This window comes from Pinus tabuliformis, chromosome X (genome assembly GCF_031772625.1).
Source record: "Pinus tabuliformis cultivar Carrire ecotype Pingquan chromosome X, CPIR1, whole genome shotgun sequence".
Classification (NCBI taxonomy): domain Eukaryota; kingdom Viridiplantae; phylum Streptophyta; class Pinopsida; order Pinales; family Pinaceae; genus Pinus; species Pinus tabuliformis.
Genome location: NC_142308.1, coordinates 1,023,019,079 through 1,023,037,638, shown reverse-complemented (window position 1 = coordinate 1,023,037,638; position 18,560 = coordinate 1,023,019,079). Strand labels below are relative to the sequence as shown.

General features: G+C 41.3%; 1 pseudogene; it reads right to left on the bottom strand.

Moving 5' to 3' along the window:
- Window positions 1-1,507: 1,507 nt before the first annotated feature.
- Window positions 1,508-1,897, bottom strand: LOC149143219 (multiple organellar RNA editing factor 8, chloroplastic/mitochondrial pseudogene; annotated as a pseudogene).
- Window positions 1,898-18,560: the final 16,663 nt, after the last annotated feature.

Sequence of the window (18,560 nt, the reverse complement as noted above, 5' to 3'; positions counted from 1 at the left end):
TCTCGGCTGCGTAACAACCATGAATTTGGAAGATTAGGACCTCGCTGACCGCGAGAAGTTCCCTTACCTTGAGACGGAGAACCTCATGAAGTAGAGCACCGCGGGGGTGGTAACAACGTTAGAACCGCGGAAGTGGCTGCGCGGAGTGGAAAAGGCCGGGCTACTGAACTTACTATGGGTGCCACATTTCCATCGCGCCCCAATAGCCATTTTCGTCATGAGGAAGCTGCTCTGCCTAATGCATTGTAATGACCCACTTATAGCTATAAATAAAATACAAGTATTAGCATACATATGAGACCTCCATACGAGAGCTACGTATGCATGGACCCATATGTAATGCACTATATATATGATAAACCCTCAAACAAACAGAAAATGTTAGTTTTAATGTTAAATTTTAATTTGTAAATTAAAATTTATGAAATTAATTAATTAAAATTATAAATTAAATAAATTAAATTAATTCATTAAAATAATAAATAAACTTTATCAAATCAAATTTACATATTTGAATAAAATCACCAAATCAAATAAGATTTTGTTTTATAAAATTAACACGTATCAAAATTAGGACACGGAGATGGAGGGAGGCAGTGAACGGAGACTTAAAAGAAGGAAGGTTATCTTGAGAGAAGGGGGAAAAAAGAATGATCAGGGGGCGGTTGGAGAAAGTACAGTTGAGAGGAGGAAAATTTGTAACACGAAGTTATCGACAGTAAGGACTAAGCCTTGTTTTTTCTGAAGTTTTTGGGCATGGGGGAATAGTTTGCATCAATTGAGAAGCATTCTAGACTGAGTACCTAGGTTGTACCCAATTTGGCTGGGAAGTTTTTGTCTTTTGGTAACAGGAGCAAGAGTGGGAGAAATTCTGAAGCATCTTCATCCGTAGGAACCCAGGTAGGTACTTCTCATCAAATCAATTAATTTTGATAGATGAATTTTGTTAAAATTTAAATCAGGTTTCATGTAGATTTCATATTTTGTTTAGAGTAAATAGATGGTTAAATTATTTAGAGCATTACATTATGGTATCATAGTCCGGTTAAACTCTCAGACCTGTTAAAATAAGGTTACAATCATAATAAATGAGAATTATAAATACTGTAATTAGTATTATTTTCGAAATTTCATAGTATTTTTCTGAAGTATCTTTCATAACTTTCAGACCAGGAAATCTTAAGTGCATAGGTAGTACTATAGACTCCAATTAAATTTTATTAGAAATCATTTAACAGTATGCTTCCCTTTATAATTACTTCCTTTTATAACACTGCCCTTGATTTTAGCAGAAGCTTGCTGCTTGTTAGTGCAGAAACTTTGAAAAAAGGGGACAAAGTCAAACATCCCAATTCAGAAAATGACCATTAAAGGAAATCCTGAAGTCATTTTGATATAAACATAATATCAATGATGGAAAGATACATATGTACAAGAGAACATAAAAGGAACTGGTATATAAATATAAGAGGAATTCCCCTTTTGGCCCACAGTTAAACCCCATACACTACTTCTCTATGTCCACGTGGCAATCAGGGAACGCAGAGTGGACATTCTCCATGGACTCGAGCTTATAAGCCAACTCTTCCGATATCAGGTAGCCAAATGCATAGTAGTGCTTTGTAGAGACTGAATAAATCTTCATCCTGGCTTCCTCCTCACTTCCGACAATCTGGGCAAGAGTCTTAATATAACTATCAATGATTTCATCTCTGGTAGGATTGCCCTGTGGGGGCTTCATGGAAATGGTCCAGTGCTCGTAATCCAAACCAGACAACCGCACAATCATCGACAAAGTGGTACGATTAGCCGCAAAACACCTCGTGTTGTTCAGGACTAGGGCCTTAGGTCGGGAGATGGAAACAGCTCCCAGAAACCTCCCACTGTGAAACCCCATGGTTGAGACTCTGCCATTGAAGGTACTCTGAAATGCCGCCCTTGTTTTAAAAAGTGCAACTCCTCTGTTATAAGAGATGCCTAGCATTGGCCTCAACAGAAGAAATGCGACCCTAACTTCATGACGCTTCTCTCATTGTGACGTTGCTATTTCGCATCCCTCAAAGGAAGATTTTGTTACCATACCCTCTAGTTCTCGAGTGCTATGGTGGCTTGGCCCGTCAGTCTCATCGCCTCACCATTTGAACATCTCGTGCCATTGCCTCAGTTGCCACAATACACGCGACCTTCAGATCATTGTGTATCCCAGTTGGTAAGGCACGAACGCGACCTTCAAATCTTTAGTGTGATGCTCTCCCAATCGTGTACTCAACTAATTATAATAGGATATAACTATACACAAAAGTATTATGTACTGTGGAGAGGGTATGGCGCGACATTGGTAGTTTATCTGACGCGTAATGGATTGCATGCCCCGTGGGCTCTTGCGTTGAAGACCATAAGTCATAATATGAATTATCTAAACTATCGTGTCAATAAATTATCAACGACGGAGGTCATGGCACCTATGAGTGATTATAAGTCGGATATTCCATTAATAAATGGGATGGGTGCCAAGAGATATTATTTCTTTTAAAAAGGGATAGGACTTCATTAAAAAAAAAAATTAAATTAATTAAAAACCATTCAGTTATATTTAATTATTATATTGAATTTCAATTAATATATTTATATATATATATATATATATACGAGGTTATAAATTCTATAGTTATAAATTTTGAAAACATAATATTTGAGATTATGTTTATTTATATATAAAAAAATACATTATTACATATTAGGATAGAATATCCTGCATTAGGACAAGGAGGTCGCGAGACCACCCTCCTTGACCTTGGTACCAGTAAGACCTGCTTGGCAGGTAAAAATAGCAAAAGAATTATACCCGTTTGTAAATTTGAAATTGCAAAACTATATGTTAAATCTGAAAATATACCTCAAATTTTTACAATTTTATTATGTATACAGGAAACACTATGATGGCAAGGACATATCAGCGATGACGACATGATTGAACAACATCACCGTCATTAATTCCACCACCGTCATCATCACCATCTCCATCGCCACCACCATCACCACCACCATCGAGACCATCATCAACGCCAATCGCTTCAGCACCAAAGTTGACTGTGATAATGCACTAATTAGAAGCCTTATTGGAAACATTAAAATGGTCAAAAATGGCTAAGACCAAAGAAGAACCTCAACCCTTAGAAACCAATTCAGTAGAACCAAAAAAATTTGAGTATAAAAGATCAAAGGAAGATATTTCTAGGGAGCTATAGAAAATTAAACTCCCAGGATTTTCAAGAGGACGAGCTGGAGAATGTGCTGAGGCATGGTTAGAAGGAATGAACAGATGTTTTAAATTAAGAGAGTACCCTTCTTCTTAAAAAACAAAAATTGTTGTATTTCAATTAAAGGAAATTGCCTTGATTTGGTGGGGAAATCTGGAAAAACAACTACACCTCACAACGGATAATGTCCCTTGGGAATTGTTCAAGGAAAGATTCCGTGCTAAGTATTTACCTCTATATTTTCAAGAAAAAAAAGTCGGAGCCTTTCATACATTAATTCAAGGTAATAAATCAGTGGAAGAATATTAAATAATGTTTATGGAGCTTGTGAAATGCATTCACTACTTAGATTCTGATGAATGTCAAGTTGAACACATCATATCTGGGTTAAACCCTCACATTAGGGCCTTGGTTAGGATGTGGAAACCATCATCAGTAGCCAAGGTGGTAGAATGTGGCCACTATGTAGAAGATCATCTAGGAACCAAAAAGGATGTCAGACCAGCAGAACCTCTACAATCAGGGTTTTCAGAAATAATCCCCGAAATTTCTTCAGGGGAGGTAGCTCAAGACCACCTTATGGTAATAGATTTACCCCAAGAAATGTAGGAACAAGAGCTCCCATGGTAGTTAATACTATAGCCGCTGAATCATCAAACACAAGTCCATGGAAATCTCGTGGAACTGCTAATAGAGGAAGAAATTCGAGAGGAAGCAACATGAGAGGGCGAAGCCCTTTATCTAGAAATTCACATTATGATTCAAGAGGACCGACCCAGGTTAATTGCTGGGGATGTGGAGGACCGCATTTTCAACGTGATTGTCCAGAAGCTTCATCTAGTATATTGCATGGGACAGGAAAGGAACCAATACCAAATACCCAAGGCAATCATAGAATCCATGCATTAGTCAACAACAATCAAGCAGCACACCAGTCCACTGTAGTGGAATCCTCAGGTATTATTAATGGTATAAAATTCAAAATCTTATTTGATACTGGTGCCACAGATAGTTTCATTTCGTCATATGCATTAAATAAATGTGGGCTGGTAGTTCGCAGGCAAAATGATTTCAGACAGCTAGAAATTACCTCAGGAGAACTCCAATCCGTAGACTTAAGTATGGATCAATGAAAAATTGATCTAGGGGTTTGTATGACTAAATAGAAAGTTTATGTTACAACCTTAGGAACTTAAGATCTTGTTATAGGTAAGGATTGGTTAGAAACTCATCAATCTTGGGTAGACTGTTATGGGAAAAGAATTCTCAGTATAAATGATGAAGGAGAGGCGATCCAAATTCAAGGTATCAAGAGAAAAGTATCTTTACACTACATATCAGCAATGAAAATGAAGCGTTGTGTTATGCTCTTAACCTGCAAAGTAATACCCAAACATAGAATATGTGAAGAAAAGATACCCAGAACACAGAATATGCGAAGAAAATATACCCAAAACATAGAATAGCAATGATTTTATTATTCAGAGAGAAATGTTCACAGGCCTCTTCGAGGGGGCAACCTCCAATAGAGCAGAGCTCGATTACAAAACAAGACACGATACTCCTCGCAGGGAGTCTCTATCCTTTATATATGACTCACACATGCAATACCACGGGCCAATACCGTGGGTTTTATTAATATCATCTATCTAATACTACCGCCCATTTGCAACTAACTGTGGTCCCGTCATTAATTGCGGGTTAACCACTTACAAATATTAATATGGGCTTTATTGACTCTTGACTATGACGTGATCCCATGACATAAATAAGGGGTTAGGGTGGGACCCTAACATGCCCTCCCCCTTAAGACTAGCCTTGTCCTCAAGGCTGAAGCTGCGGAAACTGCTGAAGAATAGTGGCTGGTTCCCAAGGTGCATCTTCCGGAGAGGTGTCTTTCCATTTGACGAGGACCTCCTTAATCATGCGGCCGCGCAGGTGCTTGTCTCGTGTGTCTAGAACCTGTTCAAGTTGAAGCCAGATTGACCCTTCTTCGTCCAATTCAGGTAGACTGGTTTGAACTCGGCAATTGTTCCCAATCACTTTCTTGAGGCACGATACATGGAAAACTGGGTGGATTTTTGCTGTAGGTGGCAAAGCCAACTTGTAAGCCACTTCTGTAATGCGCTGAAGTACTTGGTATGGTCCGTAGAATTTTGGAGAGAGCTTTTGACAACCCTTGTCTTTGAGTGATGTTTGCTTATATGGTTGCAGCCTCAAAAATACCCGATCCCCTTCTTGAAATTGGCGCTCTAAGCGATGTTGGTCGGCCTGTTGCTTCATACGGTTCTGAGCTTGATGAAGATTCTCGCGCAGATGGGCGAGCATGGTTGCGCGGTGTTGTAGGAGTTGAGTTGATCCACGGCTTGTACTTTGGAGCACCACCATTCAGCCAGAGGTAACCACTGTACCCAAAGGTGTTGCTTTTCTGAAATGAAACACCTAAGGTAGGTTTCTAGACATTTGTTGACGGCTTCAGTTTGACCATCTGTTTGTGGATGATATGAAGTACTGAGATTGAGTTGAGTGCCTTGTATTCTGAAGAGTTCCTGCCAAAAATTACAGGTGAAGATCAAGTCGCGATCGGACACAATAGAAGTGGGCATGCCATGCAATTTGAAGATCTGATCCATGAAAGTTTGAGCAACCAAAGTTGGTGTAAACGGTTGGGGTAGGGCGCAGAAATGAGCATACTTCGACAGTCGGTCCACAACCACCATGATGACTGACTTGTTCCCAGACTTTGGAAGACCTGTAATGAAATCCATGGAGACCTCCGTCCAAATTGACGCCGGAATGGGAAATGGTTGTAATGTGCCTCGTGTGTTGACGGTTTCCCCTTTGTGGCGTTGACAGACGTCACATTCTGCTACGAAAGTAAGGATGTCTTGTTTCATGCTGGTCCAAAAAAATGATCTTCGGGTGCGAGCATACGTCTTCTGAAAGCCCGAATGTCCTGCAATGGGAGATGAGTGCAATTCTGCCAAAATGCGACTTTTGAGGGTGGATGTTGGTGATATTACGACTCTGTCCTTGTAGCGAAGAATATCATTCTGCCACGAGTAGCCCTTGCTGGAATTAGGATCTACCTGCAATTGAGAAATGATTTGGGAGAGCCCGGGATGTGAAAACCATTCCCTGCGAGCCTCTTCAATCCAGTCTGGAATGGGGAGGGAAATTGCGAGTAGGGTACTTTCCTCCTCAAATTGGCGCGACAATGCATCTGCTACACTGTTGTCTTTCCCTTTCTTGTAAATGATCTCATAATCATATCCCAGCATTTTGGCTAACCATTTATTTTGTTGTGGGGAAGATAGGCATTGCTTCAAAAAATATTTAAGACTGTGATGATCTGTGCGGATTTGGAAACGTCGCCCCAACAAGTAAGGTCGCCAGGTCTCGACTGCATGTAAGATGGCCATCATTTCCTTCTCGTAGGTAGATTGGCCCAGATTCCTCCCACTTAGTTGTTGGCTAGTGAAGGCCAATGGTCGCACTTCCTGCATTAAGACCGCTCCAATACCTGTACCCGAAGCATCACATTCAATGACAAAGGATTTGGTGAAGTCAGGTAGTGCTAAGACGAGAGTGGAACACATGGCGGTTTTGAGAGCGGTAAATGCCTATTGTGCTTCCTCGTTCCAGAAGAAGGAATTTTTCTTTAGGAGTTGAGTTAGGGGCTTCGCTATGCGGCCATAGTTGCGGACAAATTTACGATAATAGCCTGTGAGACCCAAAAATCCTCTCAAGCTTTTCAAGGTCTTAGGTTGAGGCCATTCTTGCATTGCCTGGATCTTTTTGGGGTCCACCTTGACACCTTCACGCCCCACAATGTGGCCCAAATACTCAACTTCTTCCATGCCAAATGAACACTTAGACATCTTGACAAATAATTTATGCGTGCGGAGCAGTTGCAAGAGTAGATCTACATGCTGAAGATGTGCCGCCCAAGTGCCACTATAGATGAGGATGTCATCGAAGAAGACAAGGACAAATTTTCTAAGATATGGTTTGAGGAGGTGATTCATAAGGCTCTGAAAAGTAGAGGGGGAATTACAGAGACCAAATGGCATGGCCTTCATGAGTTCTGAAAGCCGTCTTGGGAATGTCGACTTCCTTCAGGCGAATTTGGTGGTAGCCTGAGCGAAGATCCAAATTAGTGAAGAATTGAGCCCCATTGAGTTCTTCTAGCAAATCGTCAACCACCGGGATGGGAAATTTATCTTTGACTGTCAACTTATTGAGGGCCCTGAGGTCAGGACACATCCGCCACTCCCCATCTTTCTTGAGGACCATGACCACTGGGGATGAATAAGGACTAATGCTGGGATGAATGACACCTGCTTCCAACAATTCCTTGATGATTTTTTCTATTTCATTCTTTTGGGTGAACAGATATCTGTATGGCCGCACATTTGGGGTTTGGGCCCCTGGAACCAATGTGATGCTATGATCATGTTCCCCTCGCGAGGGTGGAAGCTCATGAGGCTTGTCAAAGACCGTCCGATGTTTATTTAAAATATGTTGCATCTCAGGATGAATTGGCAGAGACATGGTGTCGACTACCTGGATGGCATTAAATTGAGCTACCACTCCATGATGGCCATTTTTTAACAATTTTTCCATCCTATGCAAGCTGATGATAGAGGGGGCTCCCGCCTGTAGTCCATGGAGGGTATGTGTGGAGTTGTTGTGCTTAAAACTCATATATAACTCCTGGAAATCCATTGTGATTGGCCCAAGAGTGCGGATCCATTCCGTGCCTAGGACAATGTCGCAACCCCCCATGTGTATTGCAAACATGTGGGTTTTCAATTGATAATCCCCCATTTGAAGTTTGACATTTTCACAGCGACCTTCACATTTCATTGTGCCCTCATCTGCAATCTGGACTTGGAAGTTAGAAACTGCCCGGACAAAACAATGTGCTGCTTCAGCGATCTTTTGATGGATGAAATTATGGGTACTTCCTCTATCAATCAAGACTACTACTGGGCGATGTTTAAGAAAACCCCTGATTTTGAGAGTTTGAGGGGAAGAAATTCCTGCCAATGCATTTAGCGAAATAATTGGTTCATCAGTTACAATCTCCTTTTGGTTATCTTCTTCGATCGCCTCTGGTTCCTCAAGTGGTGGATCTTCCTCGGTGGAGCTGTAGTCAGTGGCATCTATTTGAAAAAACTTGGGCTCTTTGCATTTATGACCCGGGGAATATTTTTCATCACAGTAGTAACATAGTCCTTGCTTCCTTCTTTCGGCCATTTCCACAGGTGACACCTTTTGAATCTTAAGTGTCTGAGTCGTGTTGGGAGCCTGTGAGGGACGACCTTTAGCGGGGAAGTTGGGGCGGCTGGATTGGGTTGTTAATGCACGTTCCACCTTACGAGCTACCTGGCAAGCCTCTGTCCATGTGGGAGGGTGGTGGAGTAGAACCTGAGCTTTGATGGCTTCTTTAAGACCGCTGATAAAGCATTCCATGTAGAACTCATCTGTGAGACCCTTAGTGCGGAAGGCTAAGGCTTCAAAAGCAGTAATATATTCCTCCACTGTACTCGTCTGTCGGAGCTTAGTGAGACGCCCCAAAAAAGAGTCTTCCTGTTCAAAGCGATTTCTAAGAGCTTTGGCAAATTGGGCCCAATTTTGAAAATGTCCATTGCAACGCTGATGCCATTCCTTCCATTTCCATCGTTCATTGTCCAAGTACATGGTGCCCACCATAAGCTTAGTCCCCTCATCTATGATATGATTCAATTGGAAATACTGCTCCATTTGTGCTAGCCATGCGGACGTGTGAGAACCGTCAAATTTATGCATATCCAACTTGGGAGGTCGCTGACTGGGTGGTGGATGGGTGTGCCAGACGTGTGGAGAGTGGCTAGACTCACCCTCATGGTATTCATGGCCATTATACGCCTCCTCGTGGGTTGGCTCCTTGCCCTTCGAGAGTGCATCATGTATCTGGAGACTTATTCCTTTAAGCTCAAGTTGGATATCGTTCACCGCAGTTTGGAGGGAGTTCACATGGTCTTCAATTTTGTCTATCCTTTCATTGGCCATCGCTTGAGCGCGAGTTTCTACCATACACCAACCTGATGAAAAATTGGGACCGCCTAAAATTTTTTTACTAAGAAATTGAATGGTACCACCGTGCTCAGCTCGTCGTCCTGATTTGTTTTTTTTTTTGGAAAACTCCTAACGGAGTTTTACTCCTTCCTGATCAATACTGCAGTCGCCAAATACTCAAAATCTCAATGCCGCTAAAAGTCCTGCGAAAAGTATATCCAGGTACAGGAATCCTTCACAACTACTCCGATCTGGTGGATCTGAGAGATCTGAATGGTGGAACAACTGCTGCTGCTGATCTGATGGAGCTGCGGGACTGATGTCTGCTGCTGTTGCACTTGCTGATCTAGAATAGATGATGTCTGATCCCCCGATAGAAAGGGAACTATGGTCTTGAGGAGTGTCAGGTGCTACAGATCGCAATATACATAAGGGTCTGACAGTAGTACTCGGCCCAATTTTTCAGGGCTCTAACTAAGGAGGGTCGACCGTACCCTTAGCCGTACAACCCGACTACCCTATCGTACGGGCGAGTAATCTCTCCGAGTGCTGTTCTCGATGTACTGTAGCCACAAGACGGCCGAAGGTTTATCTATGGCGAGGTTTCAAGGGAGCTAGGGGGCTTCCTATATACCCAGAGGGTACGTGGAAGACAGTCCGTGCGCGGTTCTGTCTAATGCACTACTACTCGAAGGGGTACCCACAGGGGTTACAAGGGAGTCCAACAGACGTGACCACCTCTTGTATTTCCTGCGTGCATGCCTCCCCAAATCCGCAGGTTTATGCGCTTAACGACAGATCCCATGGTTTAAAGACGCCGGAACACGTCTCTAGCCAAAAAATTTTGCTAAAAATTGGAGATCCCACCGAGCCCTGGAAAGTGCTCTGATACCACTTGTTATGCTCTTAACCTGCAAAGTAATACCCAAACATAGAATATGCGAAGAAAAGATACCCAGAACACAGAATATGCGAAGACAATATACCCAGAACACAGAATAACAATGATTTTATTATTCAGAGAGAAATGTTCACAGGCCTCTTCGAGGCGGCAACCTCCAATAGAGCAGAGCTCGATTATAAAACAAGACACGATACTCCTCGCAGGGAGTCCCTATCCTTTATATATGACTCATACATGCAATACCACGGGCCAATACCGTGGGTTTTATTAATACCATCTATCTAATACTACTGCCCATTTACCATCTATCTAATACTACCGCCCATTTGCAACTAACTGTGGTACCATCATTAATTGCGGGTTAACCACTTACAAATATTAATATGGGCTTTATTGACTCTTGACTATGACGTGATCCCATGACATAAATAAGGGGGTTAGGGTGGGACCCTAACACGTTGCTTAAGGAAAGTTTGTTAGGCATATGTAATTCAAGAAATAAGTAAAGAAAAAGGACCATCCTTAGAACAATATCCAGTGTTAGCTGAATTTCCAGATGTATTTCCGAAGGAACTACTAGGATTACCCCCCAAAAGAGAGCTAGATATCACAATAGAATTGAAACCCGGTACTAACCATTCTCTAAAACACCTTATAGAATGACAGCTCTAGAACTTCAAGAATTACGAATTCAATTGAAGGAACTATTGGATATAGGACACATTCGACCAAGTATATCACCTCGGGGGTGCTCCTGTCATTTTTGTCAAGAAGAAATATGGATCCTGAAGATTATGCATATATTATCGAGACTTGAATCGAGCTACAATAAAGAATTGATATCCTATGCCTCGAATTGATGACCTCTTCGATCAAATGAAAGGAGTTGCTGTCTTTTCAAAAATTGATCTACGATTAGGCTATCATCAGCTAAGGATTTCTGAAAGTGATATTTCTAAGACTATATTCTGAACACGCATTGGGCATTATGAATTTACTGTGGTACCATTTGGATTAACTAATGCACCAGCAGTATTCATGAACTTTATGAACAATGTTTTCCGCAAATATCTTGATCAATTTGTACAAGTCTTTTTAGATGATATTCTCATCTACTCCAAGAATGAGAAAGAGCATGAAGACAATTTATGAATAGTATTATCCTACCTATGAAAACACCAGTTATATGGAAAGTTATCTAAGTGTTCATTTTTTCAGGAAAAGATTCATTACTTAGGTTATATCATATATGATGAAGGAATTTCAATAGATCCTAAGAAGGTAAAAGCAATCATGGAATGACCAATACTGAAAAATGCACATGAATTACAAAGATTTATGGGTTTAGCTGGTTACTACCGAATATTTGTGGAAGGATTCTCCAAAATTGCAACGCCAAGTACAACTCTTCAACGTAAAGGTGTTAAGTATGAATGGATTGAAGAATGTAATAAAACATTCTCTGAACTCAAAAGACTACTGATCAATGCACCAATCTTAAGAGTCCCTGATATGGACAAAGATTTTATTGTATGTATTGATGCATCCAAGCAAGGGTTAGGTGCAATATTAATGCAGGATAGAGGAGTAATAGCATATGACTCAAGAAAGTTAAAGCCTCATGAAGAACTTTACGCCACTCATGATTTAGAGTTAGCCGCTGTAGTACTAGCTTTAAATATATGGAGACACTATCTAGTAGGGCGAAGCTTTACGCTTAAAAGCGACCATCAAAGTCTACAATATTTATTCACCCAAAGAGACTTGAATGCTAGACAAAGACGATGGAGTAAATTCCTAAGTGAATATGACTTTGGAATATCTTATATTGTGGCAGATTCTTTAAGCAGAAGACCCCAAATATTCTCCCTCATACCTATCAAAGTAGACTTAAGGCAACGAGTACTTGAACACCTCATAAGAGATAGCTGGTATTTAAAGGTAAGATTTAATCTTGATAGTAAAAAGCCAAAAGAATCTGAGTTTGAATGGTATGAATTAGAAGATGATGAAATCTTACAATTTCAGGGAAAGATGTATATTCCTGATAATAAGGATCTTCGAGACACCATCTTTAAAGAATCCCACAGAGCAGTATATTGTGCACATCCTGGAGTAAAGAAAATGTATACTGATACCAAGGAACTCTTCTTCTGGTCGGGCATTGTTACAGGGAAAAGTGTCTATATAGAACTGATCTATCCCACTAAGGTGTGACAGCTGCCTTAGAAACAAACAGAGAAAAGCTACTTTCATTTTTCCTTTATGAATTATAGATAGAGAGGAACAGAAAGACCAACCTCTGTCTTGCGCTAATCTCCTGATTTGGTCCCTCTCTTCTTTTATAGTCTTCAGCTACCTGCTCCCTTGCACGCCCAGCTTCACCAAGTACCTGTAAGATCACAGAAGCGTAGCACTATACAAAGACATGGATCTATAATCATAAACAATCTAGGATCAGATGTAAATTGACCATACAAATTTAGCAAACATCAATGACACAAAAGCATGGAGGAAAACTTGAATAGCTTTTATTGATAAACAAGAAAAGATCCAAGAGGAGTTACAACCAGTTGTTCTGACCCAACATCAACCTCCCAGCAAAGAAGCCCCTCTTCACCTCAAACAAAGCTTAGATCACCCAACAATCTGATGTTTGTCTCAAGAAACCAACAACAATTCCTTACAATATGCAAAATTACAGCCTCTGGATCTCTGGGATGAGGGATCCATATATAGATATCTGTAATGGAGATGAGTCAGCTCATGATTTGATTAGTGTCTTCCCTCTGATAGTTCTTGCTTCCACTTGGAGATTGATGATCTCTTACTCATCCTTGGTCGAATTCAGTGAGGCAAGTGTCACAGGAGAAGATTATGGAAGCTTCCATTGCCTCTCCACCTCGCGGAATGACACTGCCATTTGTCATTTCTCGCCCATCGCACCCCACAGAAGGGATTTTTGAAATGCAATGCACCCACACAATGTATTTAGGTGAGATGCAACACACTTAGCCAGTGGAGCACCTGAAATGATCCTGTTTTGACCAATTCTGAGCAATTTTTCATGGAGAACTTCTGGGAGAAGTTGTTATCTGTTGACCTTGTTCCTTTAGGGGTTAGAACAACACTTTTAGGGACTTAGGAGCCCTTGGTTTATGGACATTTCATGCTTGGGGTTGTAGGGCGCAAAAATGCCTATAACAGTTGCCCCCTAAAGCATGAGGTCGTTAATCCTTTAATGTCGGGTGAAATGCTTTATTATGAGGATCCGAAGTTCTTTCAATGCTGGGAGAAGACCTGTAATAAGATACAATACAATACATTATCTTCATAATATTTTCATGATCTAACTGAGGCGGGCATTCCCATGCTCAGCTTTATAAATTCATTTTCATGTACATAGGACAGACAATCGTCTGAGTGTAGACTGATGATTCTGGTAGAGCCATCATCCCTTTGATTGGATGATTATCTGCGCAGGAATGATGTACATTTGATGTCTTTATTTCCCTGAATATATATCACAACCCGGATGGATGAAACTAGATCCGGGGTCTTCAATCTCGTTCGATCTTCACTCGAAGTACAAGTCGATCCATGTGAGAGATGTTCTGGAGTCGAACATGGAAAGACATCGCCTGATTACCAGCCAATGATGTAAGCTGTTAACAGGCGCGAGAGGAATCACCGATAATGATAATGACCCTCAAGGTACTGCAGTATAATTCACGTGGTGTGAATAAAGGACTTGGCGTTGAACACCACGCAAAATCTTTCGGTCGAAGGTCATTGATGTAAACCTGTCGCCGGAAGTGAGAAACTTGCCATTGAGGCATGCAAGCTTCAAAGTACTGAATGGGGTGTTCCTATATCAACTTCTTGGATAATGAGCTGATGTCGACAAGAAGCGATCCGTCATAGGAGGGCCTTAATGAATCCCACATCAATGACACGGAACGGAGCAAATGATTTTAATGGAGGTGAAAACGATCTGGCGATATAAGGTTCAGGGTGGCGGTCATGAAAGAATGGAGTGTAAATGTATTGTAGCGGGTGAGACACAGGTGAATTCTCTGAATGACTTCTCTTGAACATATCGGCGACATTGACATGATGGATTGGTAGCATTAACCCCAAATGTGGATGGTGTGATGGGACTATGGCGATGTGACCGGTGAATGAAACAACCCAACCCGACTTGGATGCGGAGTGAAAGTGTCATGTTCAAGAGCGACTTGCTACCAACAAAGATTCTTCAAGTTTTCTTCCCAATTTTTGCCCAGTCATTGCTGACCAGTACCTCTTTATTTTTGTCAAGCTTGAGGAGGATAAAATATGCTTGTTCTATAATTTTCCCTTCGGGCAAACCCATTGCTATGTTTTAACAAGCCTAGCGATAGTGAAACTCGTTCTCGTCTATAGACAAGTTTGTCGCTATTAAAATTTTAACGAGTTTAACGACAAAGATAACTCGGTCCTTTTCAATTTTAGAGAGTCTGAAAAGGAACGTAAAGGAAAATCCAAAATTCCTTTTTCGTCATCTAATCCCTTAAGTCCAAAAAAGTATAAAACAATACAGAAGGGATGAATTTTCGATACTTTTAACGAGCTGAACAAAACAAGCGCTCGATATTTTTGTGTAATAATCCCTCAGGTCCAAAAAGATTAAAATTTAGAGGAGGGATAGCACTTCCGGTCCCTTTAACGAGCTGGAGAGGCCAATGGCTCGGAAATCTTTTCATATTTTACGAGTCAATTGAAAAGAGCTTAAAGGAGACTCGTCTTTTGAGGAACGAGTGATAAAAGTGGGTAGCAACTGATTCCAGGTAAGGTTTGGAATTTTCCAATCACGACAGTGTTACAAGAATGGCTAGTGAGATCACTCTTCGCAGCTGTTCCTCAAAAAGGGGTAAAAAATCAAATGGGAGTGAATGATCGGCCAATACAGAGTGGAGGTGATGATGAGAACACGACCAAGGCTTTTAAAGGCTGAAGTACTACATTCACGATGGTTATTTATCGGGAAATAGTTCATTTTTTAATGATCTTAAACGCGGGGGAAAACATTTGCTCATGGGTTATGTTTATTTTTTAATGAGCTTGAACTATGCGCTAAAACTGCTCGATGCGGGTTTATTTTTTAATGAGCTTGAACCCTACAGTAACACTACTCGTGGAGGGTTTATTTTTTAACGAGCTTGAACCCTGCATTAACACTGCTCGTGAAAAGTTTGCATGCCCCCAACATAATAACGCAAATCGAGGTGCATGCTCCCCAAGCTTCATTGCATTCAACTCGGTGGTTGGAATGAAGGTTTACCTTTGAGATTTGGAAAGGGGATTTGTTTTATTTTTTAATGAGGTTGACACAGTAAAAGAACCATCCTCGAAATCCACCGTATTTACAGTATTTGATAGAAAATAAAAAACTGAAGGATGATTAAGGTCATTGGAATAATCTTTGTTGTAATCAGGGAGATGGGAACGATGGTGGTAATCTTCCCATGGTGCCTCTCCTATCATCATTGTTTGAATGATTCCTTTGTCTGTAGAATGTACATTCGACAAGGGATCTGAAGAGGTGCCATATTCCTTAGACCTATCTATCCAAACACTCGATGAGCGTTGATTTGGGTTTGCCCCCCAGACCAAGAAAATTGATTGCTACAATATTTCTATTAGGGTGATGATCCATGCTGACAAAATGTTTAGGAATCTTCCGAATCCATTATATATAGAAGATTTCATATTGCAGGTTCCCACTGTGGCCACTTCCGTCAGATTACTCGGAGGCGGTAGGGCAAAAGTACCCATTAAGGCAGGGTCTTTTAGGAGGCCTACTCCAATATTTTTAAGCAAATGATTGCTTCCATGGATCATTGGAATGCTTCCCGTAACTTGTGAACTGTTGGGGAGAAATGTTTGTTGGTTGATGATTGTAATTCCTCCTTGGAAGGGAAATGCAATCTTCCTGAAGTAGGTCAACACAACTGCGGCCATGGCATATATCCAGGGCCTTCCCAGTAGGATGTTTTAATCGAGGTTTCTGTCGATAATTTCAACATCAATTCTACTGTTTTTCCCCCTAGTTCAACTTGCAAGTTACTTAAAATCCCGTATGGAGTATATGATCATCCATCAAATGATTTTAACGTCGTTGACGATCTCGACAAGGGTGGTGAGCCTTTTCCAGCAACTCATCGACATAATACATGTAGATGCCCCCTCATCAATAATTGTTCGATGAATAGTTTTGTTGAGGGCTTTCACTTGAATAAGGAAAGCTAGTTGAGCTCATAACTGAGGGTCATATCCTTTATGATCAAAGGCCACAAGATTGGAATCCATTGGGCCAATCCCACCTATTGCTAATAATAAAGCTTGCTTTTGGGATGGGAAATTTTGCAAGACCTCAAGTGTCGACATAACGGACGACGATTGGGCTAGGTCCTCTACTATATTATAATTCTGTGCTACTTTTGCATGAGGATTAAATGTCGATTTGTGTACTACTCCCTTTGGCGGCTTTATCATTGGTTCAGGAATGATGGGCGACACAACTTCGGTCAAAGTTGTTGTCGAACTACTAGGTTGTTCATTAGCCTTGTTATTCGACAGCTGTGGATTCCCGTAATCTTTATTCCTTGCCAAAGCATCATTTTGCTGCTTTGAGATAGACAACATAAGCACTTGGGATCGGGAAGCATTTTGATTAGCAACCAGTTTGGTTCCCGGGTTTGGAAACGGATCAGTCAATACTGCTGAGGTTTTTGAACTCTTAAAGAGTTTCTTAACTTCAGCTTTATGTGGACAATCTCTTGTCCGATGATCCTCATCCCATATATGACACCCCGCAGGGGGTTTCCTTTGCCCAAAAGGGTTTGCAGAAGGTTTTCCAGGAGATGAATCATCCTGCTTCTTTTTTCTCCCTTTCTTTTTCTTCTTGCCCCCTGGTTGCTTTAGTTGTTTGCCCTTGTCGGTCGACATGGGATTTACCTCCGAGGCGAGAAGTTCTTCATTTGCATTTTGATCAGAAATCTTACGGGCTTTCTTAGATGTAGCCTTTGACGATTTCGTGCTTGTCGTACCTATCACGCCATTGCCAGCATGAGAGTCTTTGTTTGATTTAGGAGGAGGAGGAATGGAAAATTCCGGTCTAGGAGCATCGAGTATTTTATCGTAGAGCGTGCCAGACTGAGTATAGATCAAGTCTAGATATTGTGCACGAGCAATAACTTGCTCTTCAGTGACGACTCCTCCATTTGCCACATCTTCTGTGATAGAAGGTAATAATGACTTAATAAACCATCCAGCTAAAAGCTGATTAGGAACGTACGTTTTTACCATTCTACGACGACGTCGCCACTCATGAATATGATCAGATATGTGAGTGGCCGTTGTCTATTTGAAATTGGTAAGAAGCTCTGTTCCTGTTTCATACCTTATTGGTAACTGAAAATGGGTTAAAAAGGTTGTGGCTAGGGTGCTGAAGTTATCGAATGAAGCTCTAGGCAATTCGATATACCATTTTGTTGCTGGACCAGTTAACGTCCTCTGAAAAAGGCGAAGCCTAATCGAATCATCATTTAGGGTGTTCGATGAACACCACAGATGAAAGGTCATCACATGATTCGATGGATCTTCACCCAGATTTCCATTAAATTTAGGAATATCTGACGAAAGTTTATGCGGAATCGCTGGCCACCAGGCGGCATAAGCAATTGGATCATTCGTCAGTCGGTTTAGATCTGGTAATTCTAGAGTTGCTACAAAGGGCAACTGTTGATTCAGGTTAGGTGAAGCATACCCAGGATAAGATGGAATCGCCTGAGCAGTGGGTCTTTGCATACCAGCATAATGTATTTGATGTTGGCAACTTTGACAAGGTTGATGGGCATAACCATTATAATATGGTTGTTGATAACCGCTTTGGAAATGCGGTTGCCCATTACTTACAAAGACTTGTTGCTCAGGTCCTCGATATGATTGCTGGAATGGCGGTTGTTGAGATTGAATCAGCCATGGTTGTTGGACCATTTGCTGTTGCCCAATACTGGATGATTGACCAAGATGAGGAGTCATAGTACTTGTTTGAGCCTGAGTCGCTCCAGATAAGGAGGCACTAACCTGAGGTTGTGATTGAGTCGTTGAGACAAGAGGCTATTGTATTGCAACCTGAGAAACTTGGGGTTGACATACAACAGGTAGTGCTTGTACTTGCGATGCAGTGACCATAGCAGGTATAGTGGGAATATCCAACATAGGGTGGACTGGTTGCATTGAATATACAACCCTTGGTTGTTGAGGCAGTATTGGTACCCAACCGCTGG